At 40.6% G+C, this 25037-nt stretch overlaps 1 protein-coding gene across 1 annotated transcript in view; it reads left to right on the top strand.

Annotated features, from left to right (window-relative positions):
- The first annotated feature begins 1732 nt into the window (after positions 1-1732).
- PALS1 (protein associated with LIN7 1, MAGUK p55 family member) overlaps positions 1733-25037 on the top strand; it is a 62349-nt gene continuing 39044 nt past the window's right edge. Inside the window, exon 1 of the mRNA XM_075103148.1 lies at positions 1733-1892. The gene's annotated coding sequence lies outside the window, so the exon portion shown is untranslated. The remainder of the gene's footprint in view (positions 1893-25037) is intronic.

Below are 25037 nucleotides of genomic sequence, written 5' to 3'. Positions count from 1 at the left end.
AACAGAAACTCTAGAACTGGTGTTAATCCTACTCTGCTCTATGACAAACAGCACAACATATTGAAGAAAATTCCCTTATCTGGTTTAAAAACTGGCTATAGGGCAACATACAAACTGGAGGCAATGAGATTTTCTGTGAGAGGAAGGAGAAATGCTGAGGGAAACTGTAACTAGAATTTGGGGAGGGGGATTGTCTGATCATCCCACCCTTGGATTTAGAAAAGACAGTAAACTAGTGATCAGTTTGGATGAGGATGACAACAGTGAACAGACAACTGGTCAACCTAGCTACTTTTTGCAGCCATTATATATTCTAGGTAAGTATCATATTTTGAAAAAGACCTGTCTGATTCTCATGTCCTTTGCCACAGCAGTCTGTGGCACATGAATCTTTTCTAAAGATTCATGTGAATTTTCACCATTTTCATATGATGGTGAAAAGAACTACACTTGCTGCTGCTCAGCCAAGAATTAGCAGTGTCATGTTGTCACTCCATTTTTATTTCCCAAGTAAATAATTCTGCAGTCTGCTGATATTTGTATTTCTTGCAGTGTTGCAGTTTTGCTCACTTGATGCAAAGACCCTTGCTAATGGTCAAAACAGAAATAGCTGGTTAAGCACAGTTACAAGGCATTGCTGCCCTGAAAACAGCGAACAAACAGACATCCTGAGCCACAGTGTGAAAAGGTAGAATTCATTCAGAGTTTCTTCTGCAGGTAGCTGGGCATTAGCATCAGGTCATCTGTCCTTTTCACCCAGTAAGAAAAGAAAACCACAGGATCTGGTTTTGGGACTTACAAATTTGGACTCTGTGTGTACCTTTAGAACGGATTCCAAGAAAACATGGTATTGAGGTAAAAGTATAGGAAGTTGAAAGTCTGAATCTGGATCCCTCTATGGAGAATGATACAGAGTTAAATGGCACAGATTTATAAATGGTTAAGCTGAAGCAAGGAGAGACAGGCTAAAGCAGGCAAACATTTAGGACTTTTGAGTGATCTAAGAAAGCCTTTATTTCTGGTCTTGTTAGTGGAAGATTTCTTCTAATGCCTCAGGCAATGATCTAGGCAGGCTAGCCTGAAAAACCTGGGGTGGGAATGCAGTTTTTTGCTCACAGTCAAACTAAACTGCAGTGCTGAAGATTGTTTACCTGGTCCTGTTAAACCCAGCCATGGGTACAAACAACCTGGTAAAACTATTTGCAATGCTCTGTTTCCCTCAGAGCTTCCAGACACTCTGTTCTAGGCACTTTCTGTGCCTCGGCCTCCCTCCACTCTCAGGCGGACTCTCAGATGAGAGCAAACATTTTTTGTCCCACAACAGCCCCCAGCCTGGCTAGGGCCTTTAAGCTTGGGTTGCAGCTTCAGCAGCAGCGAAACGGGAACGGGAGGATGATAAGGAGGGTGGAAGAGACGGGGGCTGCAGCGGCACAGAGCGCCCAGGTCACGCGTCAGCCTCCGCAGGCGGCAGAGTAGCGGGCAGGAGGCGGTGGCTGGAGGTGGGAGAGAACTAAGGAGCAGGCCGCAGTCCGGACAGACAAGCCTTGCTCAGGGCAGCGAGGCTCCCGTCGAAGTGCCCCTCTCCGCGGCGCAGGGAGAACCGTAGCAGCGCCTGAGACTGCGGGAGCACTGAGGCGACGGTCTCCCGCCATGACCCCGCGCCCCACCCAGCGGCGGCGGCCCCGCGCCTGCGCGGCGCGGCGCGGCCAGGCCAGGCCAGGCGGGGCGGGGCGGGGCCTGGCGGCCGGCGCTGGGAGCGGGCGCAAGGCCGGGCTGGGCTAGGTGGCGGCTGCGCAGCTCTGCGGGGGAACGCCGCGGGGTGCTGGGCGGCTGGCTGGAACTTCCAGCCGGCGGCTGGGCGGGAGCGTGTCGGCGGCGGCGAGGGAAGGACGGTGAGCGCAGACCCCCCCCCGCTTCCCGCGCCTGGCGTGCGAGCAACAGGTCCCACCGCGGAGCCTCCAAGCTCGGCTCGCCGGGAGCCGTCCCCGCAGGCCTGGGGGTCCGGCCGGGCCGGGGCCAAGCCGGAGGCGGCGGGGCGGAGCCAGGCTTGGCGGCTCCCGGGGGACCGCGTCGGTCCCCGGGCCCCGACGGGGCGACGGCCCGGACTGTGTCCCGGTCGGGAGGGGCGGCCCCGGCCGCTGGGACTGCAGGTGCCGGTGCCGCGGGGTGCCAGGAGCCGCGGCCGCCAGCCCGGGGGACGCCCAGCCGGCTTGAGAGAACTGCCCCTGCCGCTCCCCGCCGCTCCCCGCCCCCGGGGGTCGCTCCCGGGTGGGCGCCGCCAGCTTAGGCCCAGAAGTGTTAAGAAGCCCCTCCCGTACTTGGCTGTGCGCTGCTTTCTCTGCCCGACTGGGGGTCTGTGTTTGTGTTTCTGTTTTAATGAGGGGAGTTTTTCTGTTTGAATGAGGGGAGAAACTTGAGGCTTCCCCCTTTTGCACTTCTGATCCCCCGGCAGCTCGGTGAAGGCATCACCTTGTACTGATTTAGGAAGCTTTGCAGGGTTAAGTTAAAGTAGCTCTAGTATGAGCGGCTTCCAGTGTATTTTCTAGCCAGCAGTAGTTAACGCGCGTACTGGCTCAGAGTGACTTCGCTTTCAGAAAGCCTGTACTGGATAAAATTCTTGCAGCGGTGGGGCTTTCCTGGCTGAGGGACCGAGGCTGTGTCGTGGTAGAGACTGCAGGCAAGCAACAAAGAACGCTTTGGGCTTCATAAGGCTGGCTGTACAAGAGAATTAAATTAACTTGTATTTAACCCATTTGAAAAACATCGATATTAAAAACCAAAACAAACCCTGGCTAAAATAGTAACGTTCTTAGATGTTGGAACAGGTTCCTAAAAAACTTGAGGAATATTGAAGGGGTAAATGCCAGCTAGCACTCTGAGGGTTTTTTCTTTTAAAAGGTAATTCGTAAATCCTCTACAATGGAATTATTTGGGCATAAAGTAGCTCCACAGGTCACTTGGTAGAACAGGATACTTGCGTCATATGTAAGCAATGGTGTATTGATGACTGTAGTTAAACTTCTTAGAAGTGACTGGTGGTGGTCTTTTTCTAAGTGGCTGTTGCTTCAGTGCACACCTTCATATGCCTTAAAGGGATCCGTCTGCCTTTTTGGAGACTTGAGGTGTTTTACCTGCATTTGTCAAAATAAGATGGCTTCAAATTGTCTTTAAATAGGTGTCCAAGCATGCAATCTTTTGTTTTTAATCTGTCCTCTGAATTTTCACAAACAGTATATCTTTTTTTCTTTTTTCTTACAATCATCTTAGAGTTGTTATTACAAATCCAAGTGTCCAATACTTGAGAGTCTGGCTGTTCTATACACACATGAACTGTTTTCCAACATGCTGTGATCAAAAAAATTTCAGTATTTCACATGTTAAAGGCATCAAATATTTATATTGTAGCACTTTGTGAAGCAGTGTACTAGAATATTAAATTTAATTAACATTGTTAATAAAGTAATACAGAATTAAATGTTAATACATGATCACTTAACTCTTTTCGAAGTACTTCTTTCAGGTTTTACGTCCTGGTACGTGTCATGTTGCCTTGCAATGTGTGGAATAGCAGTGGGTGGTAATTTTTGCTATGTTGAATTAGGTGATGGTAAAGATGGTAGTTTTACTTAGTTGTTATTAAATTTCCTTTCAAAAGATCTGAAGTTACTGAGAAGTGTAAATGAAGATATTTCTTCACTAGACTGACTTAGCCACCTTAGGAATCTGCAGTCGTCACTCAGGCCATTGAGGGGTGTCGGGCCTCTTTCGTTACTCCAGCAATATGTGATGTGAAGTAGTAAAAATGCACTGTAGAGGTTAGCGTTCATACCGAGGGTTAGGAACACAGAAAGCTTAATGTAGTCTGAAGTTTGTATGAAACCATATATATATTTCCCATGTAATAGTTACATTTTCATTACACTTCCATTTGCGTCTTTTCAATTAAAATCTCTTGCTATAGTTTGAAGTTGCAGGCTTTAAAAAATCCTGCCGCATTTTTAGATGCAAATTCTGCTATGATGTCTCCTCAAAGACTGGATCTTAACATTAATGCCTACAGTTGTAACTACCTGTTTCAGCTATTCATTTTTTTCCACTTTGCACTTTTGATTAAGTGCATTCCTGTTCGTGTTAGGCTTTTAGAACACTGAAGGCTAAGATTTCAAACAGCCTGCTACTTCTTAGATAACAGGATTTGTATTTGTATTCATATGTCATATTTAAAATTCTTAAATGTTCTAGCAACTGGCTTTTTTTTTTTAAGTACTTTCTTAATGTGACACGTAGTGTTGCAGAAAGGCTTGACGTTACGGTATTTGGAACACTAGAGTAATTACTGCTTTGGTCATTCATCAGAAAGCCTCAAGACTTTTTGTAAATATTAATTAAATACTGCTGTATTGTTTTCCTTTTATTAACGGGCAAAGAAAGGCATTTGTATATTTGAAAAGGGTTGCTAGTGCGTCTGTCATAGAAAATTCATTTGGTGGAAACAGTTTATACTGTGGTTTAAAATCAGGTATACTGGCAAAATAATTTTTCTAGTATAATTAGCTTCTTCAGAGCATTCTTCAATACAGCAATTCTGACAAAAGTATTTTACGTAATTGCCTTCCTTTCTGTGTTCCTAATATAGCTATATGACAAAATGTTTTGAGTATAGTTCAGGCTAAAGTATGAAGCAGAACTCTTAAAAAAGATGAATTTATAACTACGTAAGTAGTTTATATATCAGGCTATTTTAATGGAACTTTTGGGGGGGTGTTTTAACTGGAGGTGATAAACTGTATGTCTGTTGGTAAAGACTTGCTTTATACTGCAAGGATGTCTTAATTTCATACTAATACATAGCTCTTTGAGATGAAAAAAATGCTGTAACTGTCAAAGCTTGTGTCAGTTAAATCAGAAAGCAAACAGATACCATTAGTAATGCACAATTGTACAAGGAGCGCTTCTGTTCTGTGAAGCAGGAAACACAGAAAGGCCTAAACTTGTACACTTCTTTTCTGGCAGAAAAATGATGTGATGTTGCATTTCTTTACAGATAGGTAAATTATTTGAGTACCTGTCGAGTATGTTGAGATTTGGGTTCGAATCCCTCTCCCTTTGGGAGCTGACAGATTGGGGTTTGAAGTTCTCCCAAAAAGCAATGCCTCAGCTGCAGGGCCACTGGGTGTTCGGGTGTGAGGTGCCAGGCACCAGCCAGTTTCATTCTTGAGGAGTAATGTTCACTTGCAAAGGGAGTGAATGGGGGGTGTAGCACAGGGACTGGCCGGCCAGAAGCATGATCAAGTACTAATTGATGATTTGAACCCAGGTCTCCTTGTTGCAGGCCAAGTGTCGAAAGGGTAGGCAAAAGGGATTTCTTGTTTTTGTCTTGTTTCCCTAGCATGGTGTGATATTCTGGAGACTTAAATGTCTGTTCTTTCTCTTCATGTTTATTCTTGGCTGACTTGGCCAATTCCTACTCATGTTGAGTATTAGACATTTGAACAGCATCTGTAATATGCCCTTTTCATTGTGGAATGGGGCATGGCTGCTTATCAGTGGGTTGTGGAGTCTAATAGGTGGCATGGTGTTTAGATTATGTTGTGGATCTAATTCTGCTTTCTTATAAGATGCCAAATAATTAGATAAAAAATTGTAATTGTTTCAACATACCTGTAATTATTATCTGTTATAAAAAGATTACCTCAATGCCTGTGTTTGCTTAAGTGATTTGCCTGTTTCATCATGTATCTGTTCTGGCTGGCCAGAATTGTCTTCTAAAGAAAAATGAGTTAATAAAATAGTTAATGGGATTTTATGTTAACATTTTTAATACTTGATTTTGCCTCTAGTCCTTCATTTTCTAAATTTCTTCCCTAGGATTAGAGAAAAGGCTTGACAGTTGATACATGTGAGAGTGCAGCTTGTGGTTGTTAATAATAAACTTTAGTATCTGAATTCATGATACTTTATCAGCATAGAGAATAAACTCCTCATCTCCCACAAAGTTCTAACAAAATAATAGGTTATGTAATAGAAATTCTGGAAAAATATAGTTCTTGAGGAAAAATAAGACAGGAACCAAACCATAAGTTTTGTTCTTGTCTTTCATCAGGATTCATCTTCTGCAGAAACTGTTGGAAGGTCATACTTGGTTATTTGGCTATAACAGCTGATTCAGAAGACTCTAAAATGGGGTTGGGGGTGGCAAAAAGTAGTTGAGAAGTGATAGGACAGTTCAATGGTCCTTTGCAAAAGGTATTAGGAGTACTCAAGTGTGGTAATAGTATGTTAGCATCTAAAGCACATACCTGTGTATGTGCATCAACTGTTACATGAATAGTGTGAATTGCCTTATTTTCATTGTGTGAAGTTATTCATTGGTATCTTCAAGCTCTCTGGAAAGTTGAATTCAGCAAAACTGGAAACCTTTGATAACCAGGAAGTGCCAGTGCAACCTCAGCAGCTGCTCTTTGACCTGGCAGTGGTGCTGGGAGGTGGCCCGATACATTCCAAGTCTGTTTCCAAGGATAAGTGTATATTTTTAAAGTCAGGAAGGAGAGGCTGGAAGAGAAGTATTCATTTAGGTACCAGTAGTGTTGACTGGAGTTCTGAGTACAGATGTATGTGATCAAAGGAGGGCAATGTATAGTAGTGCCTAAAAGAGTCACTTCTCATTTCAAGGGTATGCTATAAAGATCGCCAGTGATATACGTGTGAGCCGTTGCTGGCAGTGTGATGGCATAGGGTTGATTTGTGTTTAATGAGGTATATACGAAAGAGTAATGAAACTTGAAAAATTCACCTTGTTCAAGGCTGAAGGCAGGTAAAATATAACTGCTATCATACCTTGGTAAAAACACTATTGAGAGAAATTACTTCACTTTTGATGTTTCTCATCACCTGTCTGTTTCCATGAAGCCAAATCTTGATCTTTGTTTGGGTGGCAAGGAGATCAGCAGAGCCAGCTCTCATCTGAGTGTTCAAATGTAAACCCAAGTGTTCTTTTACAAGTTTCTTTTTTATGCGCCTCTGTGCATAAAGCTAAGACTTGACCTTAATATTGGATCGTGCAGTATTCCTGCAGTGTCATGGTTGAGAACTTGTGCTTGCCGTTGTTTGTCTTGTCAAATTGCCATTGGCTGTTAATGAAACTTGAGATAGATTAATAATGGATTAATGCAGTACACCCTGGCTAAGAAAATTAAAGTTTGTTTTGTAGAAAAACTGCAATACAGATAATTGCATTGTGCGCCATAGAAATTAAGTGCATGTCTTGTATTGGCTAAGAGAACATGTTGCTAATTCCTCTGGTATGCGCTTTTCTAAATGATCTCTCATCTCTGAAGGTAAAGCTCGTGCTTTCGGGTTAAGCATCCAGAGATTTCACAGATGAGGGTTTGGATTGTATTCGTTTGTATTATATTGATTGTACTTCTTATGTATGTATATACTTGTTTTCAGAGAGCAAATCTCATCTTCCTGGTGTCTGGAAGGGCATGTGATGTCAGCACACACACAGTCCTGTGTTGGTGGGAGAATATAGCATCTGTGGAGATCCCATGCTTTCTGCATAATCAGTTTCTGTAGGATCAAAGAGTGATGGAATCGCCTAATGTCACTATACGGTGGCATTTATGTTTTGTTTGAATGGTAGTAAAAGTTCTCAAATGCAGGAGAGAATGGAAGTGAGTGAAATGGAACTGGATGTACATATTCTAAAGGTGGTGATTATTGTTGTAGGATAATTAAAACCACCATAATGCAAGCTCTTACCATTTTATTTTTTTCCAGTAATCAAGATGAGTTCTAAATTAGTAACCTAATTACTGGGAGGAATTAGTGTCTTAGAGTGAAGTGGGGTTAAAGCTGATCAGCCTAGCATTGTCATCTTGGGCTGACTGACAAAATGACTTATGAGCTCAGCAGTATTGGGTTTGATTTTGACCAGCGGAATAGTCTGTTTCACATCTTTTTTTAAGAGTATGAACAGCACTAAAAATCCACTTGAGCCTAAGTTCTTGTTAAATTTGTAGACTGCTTCTACTGAATTATCAATTTAATTCTTGCCTGTTCATAAATATTCATCTGGTGTGTGTTGTGATCTTCTCTGGAGACTTTGTGTTGTCATCTGAACAGGCAGCCTCCCTGAAGAGGCAAGTTACTTGACTTCAGTGGAATGACAAGGGAAGTGGCAATCTGTGGATTCTTCAGTCAGGAAGACACTTTTCTGCCTTTTATCCTATTTTAATTTCTTCTTTCTTCATTGGCTCATCAAGCAAGATGTAAAGATTAAGGACTGAAAGTATATCCCAAGGAAAGCTAGGAATCCAAAAAGTAAATGTCACTTGTCCTTCCTCCCAAAAGAAAAAATCCTGAGGCTGGTTTTAAGATCACCAGTCTTGAATAGCTTTTTGACTGTTCAGTTATTTTGACATATTTTGTAGGTCAAAGCTTTCTTTAAGCTTGCCAATTTTCAAGTAAGGGGAGGTCAAAATGAAGTGCAATTAAGGGCTATTTCTTCTTGACTAAAAAAGAGAACTCTACATCTAATTATGATGTTTTGAAGCAGTTAAGAGTTATTTCAGCTTATTGCTTATGAAGTAATTTTTAGGTTAAACTGTTTATTTTTTTATATCAATGTCTTGTTTAGTAAGCTTATTGCTATTAGGGAGTATTCATATGATCAATTTTGAATAGTTGTGATATATTGTTTTTCTTTAGATCTTTCCTGGTTTAGTATGGACTTCTTACATTTTTGCCACTGCTTTTTTTGGCAACTTTTCCAGTGCTCATTTTCTTGCATTCTTTCCTTCTGCAGAACTTCAAACATGAATCTGCCTCAGTCTCCTCTCTCTAAACAGGGAAGATGGACAATGTTGCGATGGAAACAAAGGTTCTGTGTGTTGGATTACACCATTCCTATACTCTGTTAAGTCTTACGACCTTTTGTTTTCTCTTTCCCATCATATTATTGCCTTGTGTCTTAAGGTTGGATTGTTTTGTAAAACAGTACCTATACTTAGAATTTCTTTCATTTTGCAGTACTGTCCTGATTCTCCTTTAGATCTTCTGGTGCTTTTGTTCTCTTACCTCTCATTACAACTTTGTTCTAAGAGTGAAGGTAAGCAGGAATATTGTTTTTTGTGGGAGATGATAACGACTATTATCTAGTAGTATGGAAATCAGAGTAGTTCAGTGCCAGGAGCTCAAGAAATAATTCTTAGCAAGTGTGTGGTGGGATGATTAGATGTCTGTGAAGTGAAATAAAATTAAACCAGACTCAAACTTTCTTGACAGTTCTATAGAAGCTATCTATAATCAATGTATCAGTTTGTGCTTTCTGTAGTGTGAGTGGCAGCCAGAAAGACAATAAAATGCTAAATGTACCAGGAGAGGCGTTAAGCTGACAGAAGACATCATATTGCAGCTATGCAAAACCCTGCTGTTGTTGCTCTTGTGTATAATTCAGCTCTCTGCATTTAAAAGAAGTACATAGCAGAACTAAAAAAATAAGTAAAGGGCAATAAAACAATCAAGGGATGGAGACTAGAAGATACTAGAAAGACTGGAACTCTTCTGTTGGAAGGAGATGTGATGGAAATTTTAGAAAAAAAGCCATGGAGTCTGTGGATCTTACAAATGCAGGATGAAGTTGATTAAAATAGTAGGTTTGAACCAGGTTTTTACCTGAAGCTGGTACTTCACATGCTGGGTGGTGAACTACTGGCATTTATTGCCATAGGAGTTTGTGGAGGCAATCAATATCAGCATATTCAAAAAAGGAGTTATACAGATTCCCAGACAGCATTGATCTGCTGATTTAATGGTTCATAATTGAATAGTCAGGGGATGTACCATCTGATATCATGTAACAATTGAACTTGTGGATGCACAAGTTATCACTAAACAGCATGTCTGGTTGCCGCTGTCAGACGGAGAGTTCTGGGTTTGATGGACCATTGGTCTGACTCAGTATCGCATTTTGATGTTGTTATCCTAAACAGCCAGAAACCATGTTTTACACCTTACTGAAATTTGTTCTGTAAAAATGTGGTCGATAATCTCAGCCAGATACTGTGCTGCACTGGGCTACAACCATGTAACAAGCTGGTTTTTTGGAGGTTGGTTGGTTTTTTGAAAAAAAGGGGTAACCAAAGAGCTGGAAAATCTCAGCAAGCGATTAACAAAACAATATAACAGTATAATAATACAATAACTGCGAACACCTCTCTACAAAATATCATATTTAGTCTCATTTGGGATTCTGTGTTGATGGCTCTGTTTTCATCAGTAGACAATGTGCAGAGCTGGGTGGGGCCCTCTGTCATAAATGCATCTGCATGACGCTGAACTTGCTGTTTGCATTAGGTACTTGTTCGGCAAAGCAAAGGAATCTTAGCAGCTAAAAATCTCAAAGATGGGTGGGTGGAGACAATCTGCAGAAGCAAACAATTAGGCTTGTTTATTATGTACAAGCTCTGTTTGAAGCCTTGAGTGTGGTTTCCATGGCTGATCAGTGGTGACTCTTAATTTACATTAAACCTTATATGAAGTAGTGTTGTATGTGTTTTAATCCAAATAAAAAGTACTAGGATGGTAACTGTGCATTATGAATTTAAAGAATTTTACTGCGTAGGATGGATAAAATCTGAAACACCACTTCTGTAGTAGTAAAGTATTAAATGTGTGCATATATGTTTTTTTAAATTTAACAACTTGAGTTGCAAACTTGAATTCATGTATACTTCGTCTCCTAAGCCAGTTTCTGACTTCTGCTGGTGAGAACTTCATACAGTTTCTCCTTCTGTCAATACTTTTAAAGTCTTTTCTATACAAATATTTAATGAATGCCGCTGCATACCTGAGTGGCTGGGTAGTAAATGTAGGCTAGTTTGTGTTCCCTCTTAAAGGCACGTTGTCAAATCTTAGAAATACATTTAATGCTGTTCTTTCGGTATTATGTGTGTCTAGTGCTCCTTCTAACTTCTGTAGTTGTGACTTCATGTCATAATTAAAATTTCATGTAAAACCTCAGTTCCTGATTTCTTAAAGCTGATTTGAAATTGAGTATTCAGCCTGTAAGGTACATAACATGACTAATCAGTGCCTGTTCAACTTAATTACTAACTGTTTAGTAGTTCACATTGTACTTCTGACACTTTTTGGCAAGAGTGTGGTTTTTATTCTTGGATGGATTTGTGGCACGTGACACATTGGTTCTGGCTACTTTAGAAGAAATTTAGATTGCAACTATAGCTGTGGGAAATTTTGCCAGATTTGGTGATGTTGGTTTTTTACCTTTCCCTGCTCAGTTCCTCTGCTCTAATTCATCATTTGCAGAATTAGCAGAAGTGCTTATTCCTCAGTCATTTCAGTTTGTAGTGTAATATCTGACTCAAACTAAGATGCTTGTCTTTGTGCTAAAGTGGCTGAGGTGTCAGCACATGTTCCCTTCTGCTAACTCTGCATTTGGGATCAGTAACTTCTGATGGGAGCAGAGTCTGCAGTTGAGGATAGTAACTTAATCTGCCACAACAAGATTTGCTAGAGCTTGTATATCAACATCCTTAAGCTTGCTGTCCCTTCAGCTCAGCCTCTTATGCAGACTTATGTTCTTCATTTGAAAAAATAACACAATGAGAAATAATAATTTGCCTTACTCTATGATGTCTTTGCAACAAATTCCATGTCTATCTTCTGACTTGTACTTTGAGAAACCCATAAACAATCATGTTATTGCTGACCACTATACCATTGCTGGTATCAAGGATTCGTATATCATTATATTGGTACATCCTTACAGGTATATTTCTGAAAATTTTTATTTAGCAGGTAAAATCTCACAGAATCACAGAATTGTAGGGGTTGGAAGGGACCTCTGGAGATCACCTTGTCCAACTGCCCTGCTTGAGCAGGCACACCTAGAGCAGAGGGCACAGGACCGTGTCCAGGTGGGTTTTGAATGTCTCCAGGGAAGGAGACTCCACAACCTCCCTGGGCAGCCTGTGCCACTGCTCTGTCACCCTCACAGGAAAGAAGTTTTTTCTCATATTGAGGTGGAACTTCCTATGTTCCAGCTTGAGCCCATTGCCCCTTGTCCTGTCACTGGGCACTATTGAAAATAGCCTAGTCCCATCATCCTGACACCCACCCTTTAGATATTATAGGTATTGATGAACTCTTCCCTCAGTCTTCTCTTCTCCAGGCTGAACAAACCCAAGTCTCTCAGCCTCTCCTCATAAGGGAGATACTCCAGTCCCCTGATCATCTTGGTAGCTCTCTGCTGGACTTGCTCAAGCAGTTCCACATCCTTCTTAAACTGGGGGGCCCAAAACTGGACACAGTACTCCAGATGTGCTCTCACTAGGGCAGAGTAGAGGGGGAGGATAACCTCTCTCGATCTGCTGGCCACGCTCCTTTTAATGCATCCCAGGATACCATTGGCCTTCGTGACCACTAGGGCACATTGTTGGTTCATGGTCAGCTTGTTGTCCACCAGCACTCCCAGGTCCTTCTCAGCAGAGCCACTTTCCAGTAGTTCAGCCCCCAACCTGTACTGGTGCCTGGGGTTGTTCCTCCCCAGGTGCAGGAACTTGCACTTTTTTTTGCTGAATTTCATGAGGTTCCCCTTGGCCCAGCTCTCCAGCCTGTCCAGGTCTCTTTGGATGGCAGCAGAGCCTTCTGGTATATCAGCCACTCCCCCCAGCTTAGTATCATCAGCGAACTTGCTGAGGTTACACTCTATCCCTTCATCCAGGTTATTGATGAATACGTTGAACAGGACTGGACCCAGCACAGACCCCTGGGGAACACCACTAGTGGCAGGCCTCCATCCAGACTCTGCCCCATTGATCACGACCTTATGAGTTCTGTTGTTGAGCCGGTTATCAATCCACCTCAGTGTCCACTCACCCAACCCACACTGCCTTAACTTGCTGGTGAGGAGGCTATGGGAGACAGTGTCGAATGCCTTACTGAAGTCAAGATAGACAACATGCACTGCTCTCCCTTCGTCAACCCAGCCAGTCATGCTATCGTAGAATGCTATCAGGTTGGTCAAGCATGATCTCCCCATGGTGAATCCATGTTGACTACTTCTGATAACCTTCTTGTCCTCTGCATGCCTGGAGATGACCTCCAGGATGAACTGCTCCATCACCTTTCCGGGGATGGAGGTGAGGCTGACTGGCGTATAGTTTCCCCAGTCCTCCTTCTTGCCCTTTTTGAAGATGGGAGTGACATTAGCTGTCCTCCAGTCCTTGGGCACCTCTCCTGTCCTCCACGACCTTTCAAAGACGATGGAGAGTGGCTCAGCAAGAACATCCACCAGCTCCCTCAGCAACTCACAGGTGTATCCCATCGGGGCCCATGGATTTGTGAGGATCAGGTTTGCGTAGGTGATCTCTGACCCAGTCTTTCTCAACCGATGGTAAGTCTTCCTTTCCCCAGATTTTTTCTCTCTCTTCTGGGGGCTGAGATGCCTGAGGACCAGCCTTAGCAGTAAAGACCGAGGCAAAGAAGGCATTCAGTAACTCCACCTTCTCTGCATCCGGCTTTACCAGGACCCCTTCCTTGTTCAGCAGTGGGCCCACCATATCCCCAGTCTTCCTGCCTTTGGTTGCACTGGCTTTGGTTTCCAGACTCGCAGTGTAGAACCATGCAGAAATGCACTGCATCAGTTCAATATACAGAACCTCACAGTGTACAGAACCAAAAGCAAAAGAGAGACATTGGTGAAAAAATGGTAAGACCTGTTACTCAGATTGAAATATTGTGCATGGGAGCTATTTGAATGGGTGCTTAAAGTTTAGAGGAATAAGAAAGCATTAGAAGTATGTTTATGGGTTTAGCTTGTTAAAACTTAAATTTCTCTAATAGATACCCCATGTTTGTGTTCAGAATTCCAGAACTGGTTTTGAAAGAATATAGGTGCTTGCTTAGAATGATTCGAGTTAGTGGAGCACGAAGATATTAATAAATCTCATTGACTTCAAAAAATAGATTCTGATTTCAATACTTAATTTGTTTGGTGTTTGGTTGTTTTTTCTTCTGGACCTCAGCGTATCTTTAATCTGTTAATGTTGACCAAATATCTGGTAATAGTTAAATCTCTTCTTATAAATGTAGAATTCATCAAGAAAAAAAAGGTTATGAATGTTGATTCTGTTGGATATTCTTTTCTAGATAAATCTGAGTGATTAGTTTTCTAATATAAAATGTCAGCTGGCTTCAGGTTGAAAATGCATCCCAGACAGATAAGTATCTTCCAACCAATTGGTCAATTGGAAAAGGGCATGTGAAGCTTTTGGTTCAAGTTTCAAAACTCTCCTAGAAGTGGTGTATGAAGTCTGACCATCTATGGGATACCTAAAACTTCCCAAACTGTAGGATACCTAAATGTTCCTAGTTTTGCTCTATTATTTCTGCTTTGCAAAAATAAATTTTTTTGTTGCAGGCATTGTAGCCTTGATAGTGCTAAACAAAATTCCCTGCCTGCGTTGCTGAGATGATTTGCAGTCTCTGGGGTCCAGAGAGCTACAACTCCTCTCAAATGCTTATTTTGTTTTAAATTGAGTGATATAAAACTTTATTAATAGAGTGTCTCTGGCAAACAGATATGTCAGGATCATAAAATGGTTGCTTTGATTTCAAAAGTTGTCAATTTCTGCAGCCTTAAAGCAAAGATTTTAGACTTGGAAAATTAAATGCGTTATTGTAAGTATTGGGGTTTCTGGGTAATTAGTCTGTCTCCACTGACAATCACAATGGCTGCTGCATTGATCATTTTCAAATTTTCGTATGGATTTAAGGTATAACCTGACCTAAATTGTATTGTAATAATTCAGTTTGAAGTGACAAAACAGAAATAATGGATAGTAGAGAATCTATATCCCAAAATTTATTTCTGAAGTAGCTAATGGTAAAAAGTAATTATTTAGAAACTCCATCAAGACTCTCAGAAAATCAGACATACCTGCTTTGATTTGCCTCACTAACACAGTTGGTTGATTTGACACTAGAGATTAAACCCAGTGTCCAGACTTGCCAGTTGATTGCTCTGAGTAATTGGCATGTGAACACTGTTGCAGCTCTTGTTCAAGAGGTCAGTATTTTAATGGCATTATTTGAAAAAGTGACTACTGTTTCATATGCTCAGGTTCCAAACAAAATGGTAAAGTCACTGTAGTGTTCTTGGCTTGTTCAAGAAAAGTCTCTGGTTTTTTTGGTTGTGCTTTTTTTCTTGTCCCCTACTGAAAAAAACTCATTATTAAATGCTTCCTTAGGGCAAGAACCTATGTTCTCACTCTGCAAAATTAGAAAGCATAATCCTGGAACCTTGTGTTTTTTTCCTAGCATCACGCAGAAGTGCATGTAAGGAGTGCTCGGAGGGGTAGTAGAAAAGAAAGTAATGTGCAGAGCTGCTAATAAAAAACCTCTGTCTGTGAGGCATTAGTACAGTCATCAGAGGAGCTGCTTTCTGGTAAGGTACCAGTGCTGTTCACAGCATACCTGCTGGGTTAGAAGTTGGGCTAACTTGTTGAGCTTTTTAGAAAACTAATACTGTATCATATCTCTGCTACCCTTTCTTGATTTCTAGGCTTAGATGAACTCTAAAGCACAAAGACTTGCTTTTGTACGTCTGACAAATGGAAAATACAGGACTGCAGTGTCTGCTGTTACTTCTTGAACTTTCTTACGATAACAAAAATATTTCCCAAACTGATTTTACTTGCCCAGAATGCGACATTTCAATTCTCAGTTAAAATTCTGTATTAGTAGTATTTTTCAGTCTACTCAACTTTGACTGGAAGATCATATTAAGTGGCTTCATAGACTATATGGTATCTGTAGGAAGAACATTTGCATGTTCTAGTAAGTAAAAGAATTTAAGGCTGGTGCCCAGACAGTAGCCTGTCACCTAGCCAGGACCCTGCAGAGCCATACTGTGGGATGCGCTTCAGTGTCAGGGAGGGAGCAATCTGTTGTCTGAGAGCCCTCTTCTCTTTACGCGTGATTAAAATGCAGGTATCTGAGCTAATAAGTCATCAAGAACTTGGAAAGCCTGGTCAGCATAGCACAGACAGAAACTAAATTCAACATGGTTTATTAATTTCAGGCCACTGCCAGTTGTGCCAGACCCAGGATCTTCACAGGGTCACGTGATTTTTGTTTTCTCTTTTTTTTGTCTCATCCTCTAAATTTATACCTGCAGGCTTTGTCTTTATGCAAAGTTTCGCAGTCTCTTGCTGCTCACTGGGTATGTTGACTAAAATGTTTTTATTGCAGATTTAAAATGTATTTTGCTTCAGCTATTATACTGAGTGATACTTTGAAAATTGTGCTAGAAAACTGTTTTTAATTGAAATGTGGTCATGTCAGGCCTCTTGATTACACTCACCCCATCCGGTAGTTAAAAAAAAAAAATTACTGGTTGAAAAAAAAATTGAGAAAAATCTAAGGTCCTAATGTGCCTCCCCTTGAGTTGGGGAATGAAGGGAGTCAGGAGCACTGCTCTAACAATACTATTTAGATGCTATAGCTATATGATGGCTTGGCTAGAGTTATATCCTTGTATTTACATGTCTTTTTCAGTTGACACAGCTATTTGGATCCTTTTGTGCTCAGTCCTTAAAATCTTGAAGTAATGACTTGTTTATTTTTGTAAGCAAACAAGGTTTTTTTGTTCTTTTAATTAAAAATGCATGATCTAACTTCTGTAGGCTGGTCCTTATCTGTACATCCTTTTGTGTGTTTCCTTACTTTTTCTTATGTAAACCTTGGTGTGTCTCTACAACTTACACTACTGATCTTTAGACCCTTCTGGTTCTTTTAAGAAAATGAGCAAAACCTATTCTGGGTAAAGGTATGCATTGTTTTCTTTGCATAAGAAAAGCTGAAGCTCCCTAACTTCTATAAATTGTGTTGATTTATCTTAGAGACTAGTTTCCTTTTTAGAAGAAAGGATTAAGTATTTTCTTCATAATGAAAAAATGCCACTAATGACAGATAGTTTCAATCAGTTTTCAACAATTTGGGCAGACATCAAGAAAATACTGCTTAAATTGTAGCCTTCTTTGCATTGGATGATTTTACTAGATTGCATTCTAATTGATTCTATAATTTTCACTTTTACCAGACCCCAAAAGCTCCCATTTGTAAGTGGGACCCAAAAATCCTAATCCTAGTCTTAAACCCACATTTGTAAATTTCTTCTGAAATTGGGAAAGCAGATAGCATTCACTGCCATCCTAATTTTATCTGACACGCAGGGTAAGCATGTATCTTAATTTCTTTCTGTTACCTTTGGGTACTTCTCTATTCCTGAATCCCTTGTTGGTGATCACATGGCACTGTTCCAGAGTGGTTTGGGATTTTATTTGTTCTTTCATTTAAACACATGAGCCCATGGAACTTTCCTGTACACATTTTATCTGAGTTTTTAGGTATAAACTGGCTCTGCTATACCCAATAAGAATTGGTAACAATTTAGCTTTTAAAAGTCTGTAACTCATCAAAAGTGGCAGTCATCTTGGTCATGAAGAGATACCACAATTTTCTGTGCAGATGATCATAGAATCATAGAATCGTTAAGGTTGGAAAAGACCCTTAAGATCATCGAGTCCAACCGCTAACCTATCACTGCCAAGTCCACCACTAAACCAGATCGTCAAGCACCACGTCTACCCTTCTTTTAAATACCTCCAGGGATGGAGACTCCACCACCTCCCCGGGCAGCCTGTTTCAATGTTTGACAACCCTTTCGGTGAAGAAGTTTTTCCTAATGTCCAACCTAAACTTCCCCTGGTGCAGCTTGCAGCCATTTCCTCTCGTCCTGTCTTTTCTTACTAGGGAGAAGAGACCGACCCCCGCCTCACTACAACCTCCTTTCAGGTAGCTGTAGAGAGCAATAAGGTCTCCCCTCAGCCTCCTCTTCTCCAGACTAAACAACCCCAGCTCCCTCAGCCGCTCCTCACAAGACTTGTTCTCTAGACCCTTCACCAACTTCGTTGCCCTTCTCTGGACATGCTCCAGCACCTCAATGTCCTCCTTGTAGCGAGGGGCCCAAACCTGCACACAGTACTCGAGGTGGGGCCTCACCAGTGCCGAGCACAGGGGCACGATCACCTCCCTGCTCCTGCTGGCCACTGTTCAATCCTGATACAAGCCAGGATGCCATTGGCCTTCTTGGCCACCTGAGCACACTGCTGGCTCGTGTTCAGGTGGCTGTCAGCCAGCACCCCCAGGTCCTTTTCCTCCAGGCAGCTCTCCAGCCACTCCTCCCCAAGCCTCACATTAGAGCTTTTTGCTACTGAGAACGGGAGGTATCTTTCTCCTGGATTTGTTTTCTGCCATTTTATTCCACTAAGCTGGCTTGTGGAGAGCTCTAGTGATGCCAAAGCCAGTGTAAAAATGAATGAGGAAAGGGGCTTAGAGTAAGGTGAAGTTTGTCTCCATCTTGCAGAATCATATCCTAAGCTCAAGTGGGAAAACTGGTAGGAAGTAGAGGCTGTAACTCAAGATTGAGACACGTGTGTGTTGAGGCATGGGTGGTATGTATTGTTGCATCATGAAGTTTTTCAGCTGCACTGTTCCAGTGCATTGTGAGAATTAGCTGCTGTGAAATCTTGAAAAAGTATGTTTAGGAAAACTAGCTTTCTGTTTCACCTGGTCAGGCCTCCTCAAATTGCTAGGCAAGAGAAGGACCAAGTATTTTCAAGCTTTGCAGTGATGAAGCATGGACATACAGTAACTAGAGTTCTTGCTGCCTGTCAGAAACTAGAGATGTATATAGTTAAGGTCTGGATGAAGTTTCTTAACTGAAACCCCTTCTGTAAACCTCTCTTTCTTAGGATGACTGCAGTGAAGTGTTGTGCTGCTGCTATGGCTCTGGTGCTTCACATATTTGGAGTTTTCTCTGTAAAATTTGCTGCTTTTTCTTGTTGCTTACAGGGTAGAGGCGCCAGTCTGGTTATCATAATTTCTACATACATACCCTTTTCAGTTTAATTTTCATCACATTTCTTATACCTGAATCAGAGAAAATACTTTTTCTTTCCAATCCTCTGTCTTCCAGTGGACCACAGCTTTCACTCTCTACTGTTTGGCTGATCTCTTTGATATGGGAAACTTGGTGTAAAGGAAGTGGCAACTTCGTGAGCAGTGTATAGAAATGCTGATACTGGCATCGAGCCCTATATCCAGTTAGTGCCCTTGCTATCTGTTCTGTTGTCTTAGCCTTGCCCTTTAACACTAGATTCTGGTTTTTGTATAAGCAGGGAACTTCAAGTAATTCAATTTTGCTATTCTTTTGATTATTGCTTGAATGAAAAATTACTCTGGTTTCTCCAGTTATGAGCTTTTCTCCATATCATTTAGTTCTTGACTTTCTGCTTTTTCCTCCCCTGCATTTTCATTCCCTTGTCCGGCTTTTCTCGGGGAAAAAACAAGATCCATCCTCGCTAGCATTCATACTGTATGCAACTTCTGGGGGTGGTCTGTGGAGCGGCAAATGAAGTCTTGACACCTGGTTTTGCTGCCAGTTTGGAGGCAAAAGCGCTGAGAATATTTCAAACTGTCTTGACTGCGTCGTTGATGGTGAATGCCAGTATTTCTGGCACATTTGAGTAATCAGTGTTGCTTGCGATAACTTCATAATTATAACATCATAATTATAACACTGTTTTGCAGAATGCTGCGGTATTGTAGTGTGTTACCAGTGCAGTCTTGTACATAAGCCTGGTTGATTTGTCTCCACCTCTAGAGGAAAACACCTGTCTGTGTGATCCCTGCATGAGAGGGCAGCATCCAGGATCATCATTTTGCTGAAGGATTTACAAAGTAATACAAACTCAGAAGTTCGTATTTTTAGTTACATAAATATAAATTGAACAAAGTAGTACTGTATGGCCAGAGTGTTATGGTTCCTTTCATTCAAAGGATTAGTATAGTAAAACCTGTTAAAGGCTAATTTATTGAAGGCTTTATTCTTTAACCCAAAGAAGAACTGCCAAATATGCAGCTTACATTTTTAGATAAGCATAATTATGGGAAACTTGGATCTAGGGTTTTGAATTTAATAGCAGTTTATCTTCAGCTGGATGGCATCAGTGTGTTCTTATGAAGCTTAAACTTCTAATAATGTTGTTCCAAAGAAGTCAATACTAGGGTGGTTCTGGAATGAAACTAAACAATGATTAGTGAAGACGCTGCCACTTAAAGTGGTTATAAATGACACTGTTTAAAATTTATGTCATTGGAATTATTTTGGGACACTGCATTCTTGCTTTCTGATTCAGAAGTACCTGATGACTGATTTCTAAATATTGGGACAATGAAGTGTTGTGTTCTTGGAAGAAAAGATGTTTATCAGCTATGTTGGTGTAATGTGTATACACGTTTGCATCGCTGGTATGCAGAACTCAAACTTAATCTTCAGGTATTTAAGGGGTTGGGTGTGTGATTGATTATTCTAAGTATTGCTTGATAACTTTTTTGAACCTATTCTTAATGTCCAGTGCCCTTTTTTATAATACCTATACAATTTACTGCACTGAGTGGTGAAATGCAAAGATATCCTGCCTTCATCAGTTGAAGGTGTTCTTCCTCTCTTCCCATTTCCCATTACAAAATATCTGAATTGCTGAGGTCTGACATCAGCACCAGGAGGAAAACTTTGTCTGCTATAGAGAAGTGTCATTATCTTGCATCCATAAGATTTTGATTTAACTTAATTTTTATGCACAGTCATGTCAGGTAGAAGTGATGCCAAATATCTCTTTTCTACTTTTCTGTTGAGTAACTTGTTTCAGGTTTTATAACGGTAAAAAATATGTGTAAAAGGTAAAGTGGGACAAATTAGTGAATTTTGAACTTTAACGGAAAACTAGGAGGACTGGCTGTTCCTGGGTTGTGATTTTCATTTTCTATTGCTGTTACAATTTGCTTTATTGCAGTGGGTAGTAGTAGGTAATATGAGTTTATGGAACTAGTTTTAGGTTTCAGACACTTCAGGAAGTTCTAATGACAGGGCAAAATGTGGTGTTTTTTTTTAAGAGTAGTTGTGTACTCATTAAATTCAAGCAAATGTAAAGTATAGGTTGATGTACCTTTTGCTGTTTATCCATTTCACTGGCACAGAATATTCAAGATGGTTGAGGTTTGGTTTTTTTATAAGAAGCAAAAATTCAGTATTCAGCTTTCAACTCTCAAATTAAGGGAAGGAAAAAGGCTTTAAAGATGCTACCAAGGAAGGAAAAGGTGGTTTTTAACAGTACTGCTTGAAGAGTCATCTTCAGCTTGATTAGTTTAAGAAGTGAGAGGAAATGATTCCTCAAGTTCAAATGCCGTGTTGGAAGTTCATTGCACTAGAAGATTCACTCCATGATCTTAGGCAAAGAGAGGTTTCTGCTGAATTCCACCTTCCTAGGTTTTGAATCTTTGTTTCTTAGTGTGATTTGAGAGTTCCGTGGAGGGACTTAAATAACTTCGCTTACCAGTGCTTTTCCCTGACTTGTACAGTGATGTTTAGTATCTTAGTTCAACAGCTCAAGTGATGACATGGTTTTCTGGACAGAATTATTGCACCACTACATATGAAATAAGTTTACTTTCCTTCACTTATAAGAGTCTTATATCCTGTGAGTTTATCACGATTTTTAATGTTTTCTTAATAAAAAGAACCTCTGCTTTAACAAGGTTTCGGAAACTGAATGTATGTACTTTGATTTAGCAAAAGAGTTGAACTGTGAAAGAGCTCTGCAGCCACAGTGCTTCTTGAATTCTTGTTTGCAGTTCTTGAACTAAGTTTGCAGAATTGAGTATGTTCCTGTCAGGGTTTTATCTTAATTTGTGTAACTGACTGCCAGTATTAGGCCCAAGAGTCCACGTATATTTAATGGAAGAGAAAGAGACTGGTTTTATAGTGTACAGAGGGTTTCTATGTCTTCATAGCCCTTGTGAAGCATTCTCATGCATTTTTATTATGAAGCCTAGTCATGTGGCTTACTTACTCAGCATTTCATTTTCATATCTTCTAGTGAAATTTTGGTAATACTTCACATGAAGTTTTTTTTTGCAGGTTTCCCTCATGACCTGTGTTTTAAGTTACTAGATGGTATAAGTTTGTTCAGCAGTCTTGCCTTATAATATGACCAAGGAATCATCATGAGCTTTTCAGTCATGGTTGGCATTGTTCCTTAAGTTTAACAGATCTTAGTGATAAATACTGTGAAGGTTTGAAATGAGGGTGACTTGTAATTCTTGTCCATTTCCAAGTGGTCACCCATCTGTGAATTCCACTGTATAGATATATGTATGCCTGAAGTACAGGTACTTTTACTTCCATTAGTGTTTGACGAGTAGGTGTACCATTTTATGTCTTCTGCTGCAAGAAATCAAAATACAGATTTATCTCTGTTATTGCTGTCCACTTCTGTTTGGGAGGAAATATGCTTGCAGATAAAGGGCTGTAAAACTTGCATTTATGTCCGCAGTGTCTCAGGTTATGCATTTTGAGACACCAATTGGTTCTCTGTCGTGGTTACATAATCAGGAAGATGCAAGTGGTTTTAGTTGGGTGGGGCTTGGGGATGAAAAGCTCTTTCAAAATCAGTAGCTGTTGATGGTATATTTTTTTTCAGGGGAAGTTGATGAGTTCACACAATATGGTTTGATGAGATGAGGTTCCATTGGAGTTGGCTCTCTGCTGCTGGTGGGGGGAGTTTCTGCTTGTCTCTCTCCTCACCTCTTTACCTCCCTGGTCTCAGCTACTTTCTCCTGCCCCTTGTGCCAGTCCTGTCATCTTTCAGATTATTATGAGCTGTTGTAGCATGCCACTTTGACCAAAAACAAGCAAACAAAAATATTTTGTAACATTCTACAGTCTTGTTGAATTAGTGACTCATGGAGATATTTGACAAGCCTCAACGCTATCAGAGAAGGTATTGGCTGTACAACCCAGGCTAAGGGAGCAGTCAAGAGAAAGAGTTATGAGACTGCAGTCTTTGGGAGCAGGAGACTAGCCCAGCTCAACAGTCTGAGGAATCATACTGACAGTCAGTCTCTCTTGTCATAAATTCATGAACTATGGGATCTTTGTTTGGAAATATCCAAAAGTAGGGCACACTTGGAAGCCCTAGTCAGCTTTGTTCTGTGCTAGCAGTTGGGGAGTTAGCTGTGCAAAACATATGCATTGTGTGATTTCCCTGAAGAAATCATTGACACGTTCTGCAAATATTCAGTAACACAACTGAAAATGTGAAGAAATTCCACTATTTTGCAAAATCTGAACAGTTGTTTCAGTCTGCAGAGTTTTGAGTTCTGACTTTGCTACTTGTCTTCCTACTCCTCGGGATTGAGAAACATTCCAGCAGATTTAATGTACATGAATTCACTTGAGCATAATCCTTCTTTGCAAACTGCAACTGTGACCAGATATTTCTGTGGGGATATATTCACTGTAGCTATCCATTGAGTTTATCCTGTTTGAGGATGTTTTCTTTCTTCTCTAGTAGCAAGGGTTTCTGTCTTGTTTGTTTAACAAGGCACCTCAGCATAGTAACACTATTGAAATGGACATCATAGGAAAAACTGATACATACTGCATGGCTGGTATGCATTGCTTAGTGTCCTCCTGAAAAAGCAGTCACAGATTATGTTAATTAGAAAGATAAAACCTTAGGGAATTATGCCTATGAAGTGAAAATATTTCAAAAAGAAACTTCAGAAATTTATGCAGCAGGTTTTTAGGAATTTACTTAGTAGAACACTCACCACAATCTCAGATGAGTTTATGAATGACAAACTTGTGACATCAGAGACCTGAGTATCTAAAATAATTTGTGGGTTTTGTGTGTGTCATCATCCCATCCAGGTCCATTCTGTCCATGTGTTGTGTACTCCCCGCTCCCCCCAAAATAACTAGAGAAGAGCTCAAATGAAATGTGGATGTTCTGAGTTTGTGGTGCGTAAGTGGCTGTGAGTTCTGTAAAGTGCAGACTTCATCAGTCATCCAGTTTTGTGTATTATGTTCCATATTTCAGAATTTCAATCTTCAGCGGTCTCAACTCATTTTTGTGGTCAGAAAAAAATGTCAGAAGATCCATATCCCCTTCCCTCCCCACATACCTATGAGTAATATAGAGATGGAGCTAATCAGGTTAAATCATTAAGGACAATAATTAAAACAAACAAAAAAACCCCAACAACAAACCACTTTGCTGTCACCTATTCAGATAATACTGCAAAAAAAGAGTTTAAAAGAGAGCCCAAGGAGGAAGGCCACATAAAAGAGGCTGGCACATATATCTTTGTTACATAATGTTGTGAGACTTTGCTTTTCGAACTTGCAAAGCCTATAGCCCAATCATATAAAGTTGAGAGACAGTCGTGGTCTCTATATCTAGCCTCTTTTAAGACTGTTGAATTAGATAGCTAACATATCAGTATTTTTGGATGAAAGCCTGTGAGGAATGGCTGTCTTCCCCTTTTCTTTAGATGATGTTTCTAAACATGTTTATCGGACTCACCAGGTATTAGAATATTAAAATATAAGGAAGAAAATTATCTTTCCCCAGAATATTGTAAATATGGCTTAAGAACAACTTGCTGCGGAAGACTAAACTAATACCATTTTCTGTGAATTTAAATATCAGATGCAGAGTAAATTATGGAACATTGTATCTTCAATTTAATTTGGGATTAGTGTAGTTTTGGTTCAATCACCTCTCTGAATTGAAAGTGTAAATTACGTATTAGTACTCATGAACATTTACTATTAATACTATGTTTTACATAGTGAAGCAGTGGCAAGCATTGACATCAAAAACACCATGCTAAAAAATCCGGCGATTAAAATGAGACCAGAGTGCAAGAGAACAAGCCAAAAAGGTTACAATTTGAAGGGGGTGGGGAATCTTATTAGAGAACTAAAATAGCATCAGTATTTTTAATTTCACAGAAAATATGACCACTGTTTAAAACAGGCATGTTTACTTTTACAACAATGAAATCTGAAGTCTTAACTGTCTGTGAGTAGGTGATAAGAA

This window comes from Phalacrocorax aristotelis, chromosome 9, assembly GCF_949628215.1.
Source record: "Phalacrocorax aristotelis chromosome 9, bGulAri2.1, whole genome shotgun sequence".
Classification (NCBI taxonomy): domain Eukaryota; kingdom Metazoa; phylum Chordata; class Aves; order Suliformes; family Phalacrocoracidae; genus Phalacrocorax; species Phalacrocorax aristotelis.
This window is presented reverse-complemented; position numbering and strand designations above follow the sequence as displayed.